Source organism: Stenella coeruleoalba (genome assembly GCF_951394435.1).
Source record: "Stenella coeruleoalba genome assembly, chromosome: 2".
NCBI classification, from domain to species: domain Eukaryota; kingdom Metazoa; phylum Chordata; class Mammalia; order Artiodactyla; family Delphinidae; genus Stenella; species Stenella coeruleoalba.
The window spans coordinates 65,684,595-65,698,992 of NC_137147.1; the positions used below are offsets into that span (position 1 = coordinate 65,684,595).

Consider the following 14,398-nt stretch of genomic DNA (forward strand, 5'->3'; position numbering starts at 1 on the left):
GCAGCAGTGAGAGGCCCGCGTAACACAAAAAAAAAAAAAAAGAAAAGAAAGACACAACAGCCCTGTGTAGAATTCCAGCCAAAAATGTTTACCTTGAATCTGACCAGGAATCAGAAAAAATTCAGGAACATTCTGCAAAAAAGTGACTTAAAATTTTCAAAGAATGTGTCAGGAAAACATGCGTAAGGCTAGGGAACTATTCTAGATTAAAGAAAACTAAAGAAACATAACAAGAAATGCAATGCACGATCCTTGACTGGATCCTAAAGTGAAAGAACAAAAAAGTTGTAAGAGGGCATTACTGGGACAATGAAGGAAATTTGATTATAAATAAAATATTAAATAACAGTATTTTATCAATGTTATATTTCCTGAAGGTGGTATTTATACTGTGGTTATGTGGAGGAAATGTCCTTGTTCTTAAGAGACACATGCCAAAAAGATTTAAGAGCAAAGTGCCATGATGTCTGTAACTTTCAAATGGTTTGGGGAAAAAAAAAAAGTTGGGGAGAAATGTGGCAACCCAGCCCCCCATCCAAACTGGTATATCTAGATGAAAGATATATGGATGCTCAATCATACTATTCTTGCAACATTTCTGAACGTTCAAAAGTTTTCAAAATGTGAAGAAATAAAGAAAATATGGGATGGTTACTTCAGATTTGTGGTCACATATTTAACACGAAATGCATGGTTTTTCTTTTTCTACAGCTATAATCTACTTTCTGGTCCAACCACAGAGTAGACAGGGAGTTAGTTTAACCACAGTTGAGGTTTGCCAAGAGAATAACATGGTCAGGGTTGAGGAGGCATGCAAAGGGGTGAATATAAAAATGGATTGAGATATATATAGGTAGGACAAGGAAGTACAGAAGACATTAGGTAATGACATTTAGTGAAAAAGTGTCAGAATAATGAAAATTAGTAGGAGTTCTTCAAAAAAGCAAGTGGGAATGCTTTTAAATAAAATAAATAAATAAAATAAAAAGGAAGTTATACTGACCTTTATTTTAGCAATAAAACAAAGATTTGTTTTACCCATTTAACCTCACTTATTTCATCCATCATTGGTGTGTTGGAACAACATAATTTTTAGACCAATATTTAAAGAAACTTACCGAGACATTCATCCTTCTAACAGAGTCTTAGCAGAAAAATAACCTCTAAGCTATACAGATAGTTTATTTCTTTATAATTCATTTGTAATAGTGGGGGCATTCCAGATTAACTACATCTACATGCAAATATAAATTTTAGGATACATAGGTGAAGAAATTCTTCCCCTATCTGGAACTTGGTCATCTGATCACCTAACCTGTCATAATTGAAAAAATGGAAACAAAAAGGATTATAAATAGCCAAAAAGATGTACAAAGCCCTTGCACTAAAATATATTATTTCCTTTATAGGAGGAATACCTCCTGTTTTTCCACAGATTCTATTTAACCTAACCAAAAACACAACTTAAACTAACTCTGCCATATGTTTTCCTCACTCACAGCAGATTAGAAGTTGCAAACTGGAAAAGTAAAATAAGATTATAAGCAGCAGGAGGTACACTGACAACAAAGCAGGAAATTGAAAAACTATAAAATCTAGAAAAAAATTTAGAAAGTCTCTAACATAGGAATGCTTCAAAAGATTCTGAAGACAGCACGTTTTTAATACCAGAGAAAACTTTCATTAAAATATCATTCTAAAGGATAAAAGGATAAAGGAAGAAACACTTCCTAGCTCACTGTATGAGGTATTACCCGGATACTAAAGCCAGACAGACACCAAAAAAAAAACTATGGACCAATATCCTTTATGAATACAGATGCAAAAAACTTCAACAAAACACTAGTAAACTGAATGCAACAGCATTAAAAAGATTATATACCATGAGCAAGTGGGACTTATCACAGGAATGCAAAAGTGGCTCAACATAAGAAAAAAATAATCAATGCAACTCACCACATCAATAGAATGAAAGAAAAAAACCCACATGATAACTCAATTGATAAAGAAAAACCATTTCACAAAATCCTTTTCATGATAAAAAATATTCAACTAGGAATAAAAGGTTTTATGGGTTGACTCCGTCTCCCCAAAAGATATGTTGATGTCACAACCCCCCAATACCTCAGAAGGGGAACTTATTTGGAAACAGGGTCATCACAGATGTAATTAGCTAAGATAAGATGACATCATACTGGAGTAGAGTGAGTCCTTAATACAATGACTAGTGTCTTTCTTAGAAGACAGAGACACAGGGAGAATGGAGTTAACACTGCTGCAAGCCAAGGAACACCAAGGATTGACAGCCACCACCAGAAGCCAGAAAGAGGCAAGGAAAGATTCTACCCAGAGTCTCAGATGAAGTGTGACCCAGCTGACATCTTGATTTCAGATTTCCAGCCTTTAGACTGCTGGCAAATAAATTTCTGTTGTTTTAAACTACTCAGTCTGTGGGACTTCATTATGGCAACTCCAGGAAACTAATACAGAAGGGAACTTCCACGATGCGATAAAGAGCATTTATGAAAAACTCAGAGCTAACATAATGGTGAAAGAATGAAAGTTTTTCTCTAAAGTAAGGAACACCAGCAATGCCTGCTTTCACCACAGCTTTTCAACATTACACTGGAAGTTCAAGCCAGAGCAAGACAAAGAGATAAAATGCAACCAAACTTCAAAGGAAGAAGTAAAGCTATCCCTATTCACAAATGGATATGACCTTATATACAGACAAAATCCCAAATACACCCACACACCAAAAAACTAATAAGCTAATAAAAAAAACTTCAGCAAAGTTGCAGGATAAAACATAATCACACGAAAATCAGTTCTATATAGTAGAAACAAACATTCCGAACATGAAATTAAGAAAATAATTCCGTTTATAACAGCATCCAAAAGAATAAAATACCTAGGAATAAACTTAGCCAAGGAAATGCAAGACTTGTACAATGAAAACTATAAAACAGTGTTGGGAGAAATTAAAGAAGACCTAAATAAATGGAAAGACATCTAGTGTTCATGGATTGGAAGACTTAATACTGTTAAGATGGAAATATTACCAAAGTCATCTACAGATCAAAATGCAATCCCTATCAAAAAGGAATAATAGGATGGCTAGAATTAAAACACACACACAGGACAGCTACATGTAAAAGAAAGAAATTAGAACACTCCCTAACACCATACACAAAAATAAGTTCAAAATGGATTAAAGACCTAAGTGTAAGACTGGACACTATAAAACTCTTAGAGGAAAACATAGGAAGAAAACTCTGACATAAATCACAGCAAGATCCTTTTTAACCCATCTCCTAGAGTAAGGGAAATGAAAACAAAAATAAACAGGATCTAGTGAAACTTAAAAAGTTTTTGTACAGCAAAGGAAACTATAAACAAAACAAAAAGACAACCGTCAGAATGGGTGGGAGAAAATATTTGCAAATGAATCAATGGACAAAGGATTAATCTTCAAAATATATAAACAGCTCATGCAGCTCAATATTAAAAAATCAAACAACCCAATCCAAAAATGGGCAGAAGACCTAAATAGACATTTCTCCAAAGAAGACATATAGATGGCCAACAGGCACATGAAAAGCTGCTCAACATCACTAATTATTAGAGAAATGCAAATCAAAACTACAATGAGGTATCACCTCATACCGGTCAGAATGGCCATCATCAAAAAATCTAGAAACAATAAATGCTGGAGAGGGTGTGGAGAAAAGGGAACCCTCCTGCACTGTTGGTGGGAATGTAAATTGATACAGCCACTATGGAGAACAGTATGGAGGTTCCTTAAAAAATTAAAAATAGAATTACCATGTGAGCCCAGCAATCCCACTACTGGGCATATACCCAGAGAAAACCATAATTCAAAAAGACACATGCACCCCAATGTTCACTGCAGCACTATTTACAATAGCCAGGTCATGGAACCAACCTAAATGCCCATCGACAGATGAATGGATAGAGAAGATGTGGTAAATATATACAATGGAATATTACTCAGCCATAAAAAGGAATGAAATTGGGTCATTTGTAGAGATGTGGATGGACCTAGAGACTGTCATACAGAGTGAAGTGAGTCAGAAACAGAAAAACAAATATCATATATTAACACATATATGTGGAATCTAGAAAAATGGTACAGATGAACAAGTTTGCAAGGCAGAAACAGAGACACAGATGTAGAGAACAAATGTATAGACACCAAGGGGGGAAAGTGGGGGAGTGGTGGTGGTGGGATGAATTGGGAGATTGGGATTGACATATATACACTAATATGTATAAAATAGATAACTAATAAGAATCTGCTGTATATAAAAATAAAAATATATAAAACACACACACAGAATATAACATGTGTTGAGGAGGATGTGGACAAATTTGAACCCTTATACATTACTGATGGAAATGTAAAATGCAGGAAACAGTTTGACATTTCCTCAAAAAGTTAAATATAGAATTACCATACAACCCACCATTTCACTCCTAAGTATGTACCCAAAAGAACTGAAAACAGGTATTCAAACAAATATTTGTACATGAATGTTCACTGCTGCACTGTTCACAACAGCGAAAGGGTGGAAACAAACCAAATGCCCACCAAGTGAACAAATAAACAAAATGCAGTATATATCCATACAATGACACATGCTACAACAGATGAATCTCAAAAACATTATGCGAAATGACAGAAGCCAGACAAAAGGTCACGCATTGTGTGATTCCATTTATATGAACTATCCAGAATAAGTAAATCCATAAATACAGAAAATAGGTTTATGGTGGCAGAGGATGGAGAAAGGGGGGAAAAGGGAAGGGAATAACCACTTAATTGGTATAGTTTTCTTTTGGGTGATGAAAATCTTTGGAACTAGATGAAGCGGTGGTTGTACAACATGGTAAATGTACTACATGTCACTGAACTGTACACCTTAAAATGGTTAATTTTAGGGCTTCCCTGGTGGCGCAGTGGTTGAGAGTCCGCCTGCCGATGCGGGGGACGCGGGTTCGTGCCCCGGTCCGGGAGGATCCCGCGTGTCGCGGAGTGGCTGGGCCCGTGGGCCACGGCCGCTGGGCCTGCGCGTCCGGAGCCTGTGCTCCGTGGCTGGAGAGGCCGCAGCGGTGAGAGGCCCGCGTACCAAAGAAAAAAAAAAAAAAGGTTAATTTTATAATATATGAATTCCACCTGAATAAAAATGTAAAAAAAAAAAAGTATTCTAAGTCATCTAACCCCTGTAACTTCAAAGCTGATAACCATGCTTCCTTCTTATTAAAAATTTTCTTCTTAGTGTTTTAGGGCTCCATTCTTTTGTACAGCCTATTTGCAATGTGATCTTTTCTTCTCACTCTCTATGCTCACCCTGAATTTCATCAGCACATAGTTTACATTAATATCTATACAATGACAATTACCAAAATCTCATCTTAAGACCAAATAACTGGGCTTCCCTGGTGGCACAGTGGTTGAGAGTCCGCCTGCCGATGCAGGGGACACGGGTTCGTGCCCCGGTCCGGGAAGATCCCACGTGCCGCGGAGCGGCTAGGCCCGTGAGCCATGGCCGCTGAGCCTGCGCGTCCGGAGTCTGTGCTCCGCAACGGGAGAGGCCACAACAGTGAGAGGCCCGCGTACCGCAAAAAAAAAAAAGACCAAATAACTTTCCAAAGATCCACAGCCATACATTCAATTGAATCTTGAACTTTTAAAGAACCAGGCCACACAGCAGGAGATGAGCAGTGGGCGAATGAGGGAAGCTTCATCTGTATTTACAGCTGTTCCCCACTGCAGTGCTGGAGAGCGGCTGCAAATACAGATTTTCACTGGCAGAGAGGTTTGACTGCACAGAGACCATAATAAATCAACTGCTTGCAGAAACATATCAAAACCCTATCAGTGAGTGGCAAGAGACCATTAAGCTGCATCTTACATACTAGACTGGACCATAAGCAACACACTTCGGCTGTCACTGTCTCCCAATACCCCCAGGTGGGACCATCTAGTTACAGGAAAACAAGCTCAGGGCTCCCACTGATTCTGCATTATGGTGAGTTGTATGATTATTTCATTATGTATTACAATGTAATATTAACAGAAATAAAGTGCACAATAAATGTAATGTGCTTGAATCATCCTGAAACCACCCCCCTGACACCGTGCCCCTGCCAGTCTGTGGAAAAATTGTCTTCTACAAAACCGATCCCTGAGGCCAAAACAGTTGGGGACCACTGCCCTACAGGCACCTTAAGATTTAAGATGTACATAATATGAATCTATTATCAAACTGTCAAATCTGCTTTTCATACCATAATTCCTGTTTTCATTAATGGTGTACCACCTATGGTCACCCTAATATAGAATCTGAGAGGCATTTTTGAGACCTCTTTCAACTCCTTATCTATCCTAAATAGTTTCTTAGAGAGGACTATTACTCTTTCTTTTCAATCTCTCTCCACCACACTTTCTGTCTACTTAAAACTTATACTAATATTTCAAGGGTCATTTCCTAACTGGAACTTATCACAACTTCAACTAAAAACTGTAAACTTTATATGAAACAACAGTTTTCAGACACTGAACTATAGGCAGCTCAAAACTGATCTGTAAGGAAAAAGAAGCAAATAAATTAAAGTGTCTGAATGCCCCGATTTAGTGCCTGGAAACAGATTTTAGATAGCAGTGCAGAGAGGTGGAATCATATTGGCCTACCAGAGTTGAGAATGTGGAGACAGGAGTTCAGAAAGGATGAGATGTCTAGAATTTGTGAGGTAGAATACCAAAAAAAGAGGGAGAGGTATATAGAGAAAGCCTCAGAGATATGCAGAAAAGACACTGGAGTCTTTGGTTGAATACTGCAAGTGTGTGAGAGGAAACTTTCTGAGGACAGGGGCTGAGACTAGTCCAAGTTCTATTCTCAAAAGACTTTTTTTTTTAAGTATTGTTTTCTTTTTTTAATTGAAGTATAGCTGATTTTAAGACCTTCTAATATGCAGGGCAGTAAGTGAAGTCTTCATACCTTAAAGTAGGTCTAAATAAATACTAGAATAAAAGCTGCCATGGATCTGCCAAAATAAACTTACAAGCAAGCCTAGAAAGGACCAGACTGATCCACAAAAGGCTTAACACATGACAAAACAAATCCAACACTCTTTAAAGGAACACTAGAAAATTCACCACGCAAAATGAAATATTCAAAATGTCTGATGTCAAATCAAAACCGCCAGTCAAAGAAGCAGAAAAACACAACCCATAATCAGGAGAAAAGCCAACAGAAACATAAACAGACCGAGAAATAAAATATGACAGAATCCATAAAACAAGGGCCTTAAAACAGCTATTATAAATTTTATAAGTATATTTAAAGACGTAAAAGAAAATATCAACATGATATTGATAAATGATAAAAAAGAGACTTAAAATGGAACTTCTAGATTTGACCATACAGAAAAAAAAAAAAAAATCAGTGAACTAGAAGATATAGCAATAGATACACAGTCTAGGTGAAATGAAACACAGAAAGAAAAAAAGGTTTAAAAAAATGAACAGTCTCAGTAAGCTGCGGAACAATTTTAAGATGTCTAATACCATGTAACTGGAGTCCATAACTGGGAAATAGAACAGGAAAAAATATTTCAATAATGGCCGCAAATTTGAAAATTATAAACCATGACATCTAAGAAGCTCCAGAAACCTCAAGCAGAAGTGTTTTTTTTTTTAAGCACACACTAAAATACATTTTTAATAATATTGCTAAAAACTAGAGAGAATAATGTTAAAAGCAGCCGGGAATCGAGGGAGAAAAGGGAACACATCATATACAGAGGAATACTGCTAAGAATAGCAGCAGATTTCCTTTTAAATATCATGCAGGAGACAAGAAGCAGTCTTTAAAAAGCTGAAAAGAAGAGCTTCCCTGGTGGCGCAGTGGTTACCCGCCTGCCAATGCAGGGGATACAGGTTCACACCCTGGTCCAGGAAGATCCCACATGCCGCAGAGCAATTAAGCCCGTGTGCCACAACTACTGAGCCTGCACTCTAGAGCCCACAAGCCACAACTACTGAGCCCATGTGCCACAATTACTGAAGCCCGCGCGTCTAGAGCCCGTGACGCAACAAGAGAAGCCACTGCAATGAGAAGCTCGCACACCGCAATGAAGAGTAGCCCCCACTTGCCACAACTAGAGAAAGCCCGCACATAGCAACTTAAACCTAACGCAGCCAAAAATAAATAAAATAAATTTTTTTTAAAAAAAGCTGAAAAGAAAAAAGAAATCCATCAACAGCCTAGAACTATCAGAAGAACAAAGTTGAAAGACTACACTTCTTGATTTCAAAACTTACTAGAAAGCTAAAATAATGAAAACAAAGTGGTACTGGCAAAAAAGGATAGGCATAGGGACTTCCCTGGTGGTGCAGTGGTTAAGACTCCATGCTCCCAATGCAGGGGGCCCAGGTTCAATTCTTGGTCAGGGAACTAGATCCCACATGCATGCTGCAACTAAGAGTTCACATGCCACAACTGAGGAGCCAATGACCCACAACTAAGGAGCCCACCTGCCACAACTAAGACCCAGTGCAACCAAATAAATATATAAAAAAAAATGGATAGGCATATAGATAAATGGAATATACGTGGAAGTGCAGAAGTACTCATATTTACAGTCAATTGATTTTCAAAAAGAATGCCAAGGCAATTCAATAAATGGTGCTTGGACAATGGATACGTAAAAGCAAACGAATCAAGCTGGAATCCTTCCTTGTGCCATACACAAAAATTAACTCAAAATGGACCACAGACCTCAATGAAAGAGCTAAAACCAAAAAAACTCTTAGAAGAACATATAGGATCATAAATCTTTGTGATCTTGGGTTTGCTAAAACCTTCTTAGATATGATACCATGTGCACAGTAACAAAATTTTTTTAAAAACTGGATTTCATCAAAATTTTCAACTTTTGTGCTTCAAACGATACCAATAAGGAATCTGGGGAAAAAATTTTTGCAAGTCATATTGAAAGCAACTTGTATCCAGGATATATAAAGAGCTCTTAAACTCAACAGTAAGACAAACAACTCAATTTAAAAATGGTAAAGTATCCAGGGGCTTCCCTGGTGGCGCAGTGGTTGAGTCTGCCTGCTGATGCAGGGGACACGGGTTTGTGCCCCGATCTGGGAAGATCCCACATGCCGCGGAGCGGCTAGGCCCGTGAGCCACGGCAGCTGAGCCTGCGCATCCGTCCAGAGCCTGTGCTCCGCAACGGGAGAGGCCACAACAGTGAGAGGCCCGCGTACCGAAAAAAAAAAGGTAAAGTATCTGAATATATACTTCTCCAAAGACGATATACAAATGGCCAATAAACACTTGAAAATATGTTCAACATCATTTATCATCAGGGAAATGCAAATCAAAACCATATGAGATAGCATTTCATACCCAGTAGGATGGCTATAATCAAAAAATCAGAAAATAAGTGTTAGCAAAGATGTGGAGAAACTGGAACTCTTGCATATTGCTGGTGGGAATGTAAAATGGTGCAGCCACTTTGGAAGACAGTCTGGTAAATTCCTCAAACGGTTAAACATAGAGCTACCATATGATCTAGAAATTCCACTCTTAGGTATATATACTCAAAAGAAGTGAAAAACGTGTCCACACAAAACTTTTACAGGAGGGTTCACAGCAGCAATATTCACAATAGTAAAAAAGTGGCAAACAACACAAATGTTCATCAATGGAAAATTATTCAACAATAAAAATGAATGAAGTACTGATAGATGCTAACACTGATGTTATAAAACGCTATGTTAAATCAAAGAAGCCAGTCATAAAAGACCAGAACAGGTAAATCTATAGAGACAGAAAGTTAAGGGGGGTGGGTGTGGAGAAGAGGGAGTGACTGCTTAATGGGTGGGGTTTATTTTGGGAGTGATGAAAATGCTCTAAAATTGAAAGTGCCGATGGCTGCACAACTCTGTGAATATACAAATATACCACTGGATTGTACAATTTAAATGGGTGAATTGTAGAGTGTGATATCTTTCAAAAATAAGGATAATTATCTGTTTAAAGCAAAAATTATGAACATATATTGTGATGTTTAAAACATATTGGAAAATTAAAATGTACAACAAAAGAACAAGGGATAGGAGGGTTAAATGCACTGTTCCAAGGTTCTTAAGCTACATATCATGGTGGTGTAATGTTGCCTGAAGATGAACTGTGATTAAACAAACAGTGATAAAAATCACAAATGCACAACTAACTACAGTTCTGTACCACACCATTAGCCACATTTAACATGATTCTGAGGGAGCAGGACTGACCTTATGTACAAGTCCCCTTTTCCCGCAAAAATGAATGAAAAAATAAAGTCAGCATCTTTTAAACCAGTGGCCACATAGTAAAAACTGTACATCGTTGTCCATTCATTTAAAAACCAAAGTCACTAGGATGGTATAAAAGTGATAACTGATGCCTTTTTAACTTTCTGAACTTTTTATTATTTCAAATTCTAGAGCACCACTAAAAAATCCTAACAGATAAATATAACTAATAACCCTGGCATTGGAGTTAAGATAGAATAAAAAATATTCAGTTAATCCAAAAGAAGGCAGGAAAAGAAAAGGAATAATGTTCACATGAAACAAAAAGAAAAATAAAAACAAGATGGCAGATTTAAAACCAGTCATACTGATTATTACATGAAAAGTCAATGATCAAATAAACGCTCTGCTTAAAAGAAATGGACTGTCAGATTCAGATATGCTATCCATAAGAAACTATGTTAAATATAAAGATACAAATGAAAGGATGAAAAAAGATATACCACATAGACACTACTCAAAAGAAAATACCATTGGCTATGTTAATTTTAGACAAATAAGGCTTCAGAACAAGGAGAATGCTTCATAACGATAATAGGTCAGTTCATAAAAAAAGACATAATCCTAAATGTATGTGCAACTAAAAGAATTTCAAAACACATGAAGCAAAAACTAACACAACTGAACGGAGAAACAGACAAATCTCAATCATGATTTCAGATTTCAATAGTACTCGATTAAAAAAAACAAGTCAACAAGAAAATCAGTAAGGATAGACAAGACTTGACGAATACTCTCAAGAACTTGACCTGACATTTATAGAACCCTTCACTCAACAGCTTAAAAAACATTCTGTTGAAGGCTCCATGGAACATTCTTCAAAACAGACCACATTCTGGGCTATAAATAACAAGTCTCAATAAACTTACACTGAAATCAAACTGTTTTCCAACTACAATAGAATTAAACTAGAAATGAATAACAAAGATATCTGGAAAACATTTAGAAATAAAACACTCTTAATAATCAATGAGTTAAATTAAAAAGTCAAAAGAGAAATTACAAAGTATTTTGAACTGAATGAAAATGGAAACAACATATCAAGATCAGTGGCACACAGCTAAAATGATGTTTATAGGAAATTTTTAAACATTTAACATTATAGTAGAAGACTGGTCAAAATCATTAGCTAGCTTCCATTTTAAGAAACTATAAAGAAACAAAATGAAAGCAGAAAGAAGGAAAACAGAAAAAAAAGTAGAATTCAATGAATTTAGAAATGGACAAGAGAGGAAAATCAATAAAACCAGAAGTTGGTTCTTTGAAAGATCAAGAAAATTGATAAACCTCTCTCAAGAGGACAAAAAAAAGAAATCAGTAATGCCAAAAACAAAAGAGAAGACAGATGCTACAGACATTAAAAGTATGATAAGGAATTTTATAAACCACCTCTGCCAACTTGAATGAAATGGACAAACTCCTTGAAAGACACAATCAATGCTTACTGAAGAAACTGAAAATCTGTACAGCCCTGTATCTATTAAAGGAATTTAATGTATAGTTAAAAGCCTCCTCACAAACAAGATTCCAGGTCCAAATAGTTTCCCGGGTGAATTCTACAGAAATTTAATAAAGAAATATTACCATTCTATACAAACTTTTCCAGAAAATAGACTCAGTCTATGATGCCAGGTTTACCCTGATAGCAAAACCAGACAAAGACACTGCAAGAAAAGAAAACTATAGACCAATATTTCTTAGAATACAGAAACCCTTAACATTTTAGCAAACTGGATCCAGCGATAAAACATTATGACCAAATGGTGTATGACTAACCCAGGAACGCAAGGTTAGTTTAAAAATCAACATTTAAAAATCAATTAATGGGGTTTCCCTGGTGGCACAGTGCTTAAGATTCTACCTGCCAATACAGGGGACACGGGTTCACGCCCTGGCCCAGGAAGATCCCACATGCCACAGATCAACTAAGCCCATGCATCACAACTACTGAGCCTGTGCTCTAGAGCCCATGAGTCACAACTACTGAAGCCTGAGTGCCTAGAGCCTGTGCTCCGCAATAAGAGAAGCCATGACAATGAGAAGCCCGTTAAACAGCAACGAAGACCCAATGAAGATCCCACAGCCAAAAAAACAAAAAAAAAACCTCAAAAAAAAAATCAATTAATATAATTCACCACATAAACAGACTTTAATAAGAACTCTAGGATCATATCAACAGAAGCAGAAAAGCCACATGACAAAATCAACATCCATTTTGGATAAAAATGCAGCAAACTAAGAATAGAAGGATTGGGACTTTCCTGGTGGTCCAGTGGTAAAGAATCCACCTTCCAATGCAGGGAACGTGGGTTCAATCCCTGGTCAGGGAACTAAGATCCCACATGCTGCAGGGCAACTAAAGCCCACATGCCACAACTACTGAGCTCATGTGCCTCAACTAGAGCCAGTGTGCTGCAAACTAAAGAGTCCTGGCGCTCTGGAACCCGCAGGCCACAACTAGAGAAGAGAAAACCTACACGCCACAACTAGAGAGAAGCCCAAGCGCCACAACGAAGAGCCCGAGCACCGCAACGAGAAAGATCCCGCGTGCCTCAACGAAGACCCCACGTGCCGCAACTAAGACCCGACAGACTTAAAAAAAAATAAAATAAAGAAATAAAAATCTTAAAAAATAAAAAAAATAAAAGAGCCAGTGCTTTCTTTAAAAAAATAGAAGGATACTTTTCAACCTGATAAAGAATATCTACAAAAAACTAAGAGCTAACATCATACCTGACAAAAGACTAGATGCTTTCTGAGGTGATAAAAATGTTCTAAATCTTGATTGTGGTGGTGCTTATATGACTATAGAGTTATTAAAACTCATACTGTATAATTAAAATTGGTAAATTTTATTGCATGTAAGTTATGACAGTAAAGCTGATTTTAAAAACTTCCACCATATTTTCTTCAGGGTTGTTTAAAAGGTTAGTCCTCTAAACAAGGGTGTTGATTATATTTACGTTACAAGTTAAACCTTAAATATGGAGATGGCTGCTCCAGTCCATAATGAGAATCTGATATTCAATTCTTAAACAACTGAGAATTTCTGCTAAAATGGATTAGCATTAATCAGTAACAAAATAATACATACTACTACATCAACAAAAGAACTAGCTTTAATCTTTATATAAGTATTCTTATGGTTTCATGGTACCTAACTAAGTATACTTCTAACAAAGCACTTAAATATATAAATTACCTGCCAGTTGACTGAACTAATTCAAATGTTGCTAAGAATTGAACTAGAATTTTCATTTTATCTTACACTTGGAATTTATTTTCCTCAAGCCAAATCACTCAACTACCATGAAAATATTCAAGAAGTGGGACTTTTTAATTATAAAAATAAATGTACAAAATGCAATCCATTATTACTTTATTATTTTCTAATCACTAAAGAAAAGTCTTTTTGAATTGCTCAGTCATATCCACAAGGCCTAATTATATTACTAGAGAAAATGAGATTTCTTTTACCTCAAAGCAGATAGCTAATATTATAAGAACTTCTGCATTTCTACTATGCTAAAGATGGACAGAAATACATAAAGAAATTTGCCTAATACTTCTGTTGAAGGAAAAAACAAATGATTAAAGGCATATACAAATACAGGCTCTATAAATTAAAATTTATTAACTTAAGGGAGAAGATAGGCTATTTCAACTCTAATACCAGTGGATAACAGGTATTGCCCCATATTCCAATCATTATTAAAACTGAAAGTTAGCACTTCTCACCGGACAACCTAATATGTACATATAGAACTTAGCTGACAGTCAAGATTAAATGGTATGGCGTACATACACCTAAGTAAAAATGAGCTTGATTTTTTAGATAGGACATGGGCATCCTAGCTTGTTTATTCTTTAAACAATAGTTGTTTATCAAAAGAGGTCATTAAGAATAAATAAAGCTAAAATGAAATTAGCTCACGTTTTCAAACCATTACATTTTGGAGTCTATTCAAATCACTGAAGTTTCATGGTTAACTTGTATTCATTTTAAAT

At 36.4% G+C, this 14,398-nt stretch overlaps 1 protein-coding gene across 5 annotated transcripts in view; it reads right to left on the bottom strand.

Moving 5' to 3' along the window:
- The window catches only part of ARHGAP5 (Rho GTPase activating protein 5), a 75,219-nt gene that overhangs the window by 24,586 nt on the left and 36,235 nt on the right, over nucleotides 1-14,398 (bottom strand). The gene's annotated exons all lie outside the window — the stretch shown is intronic.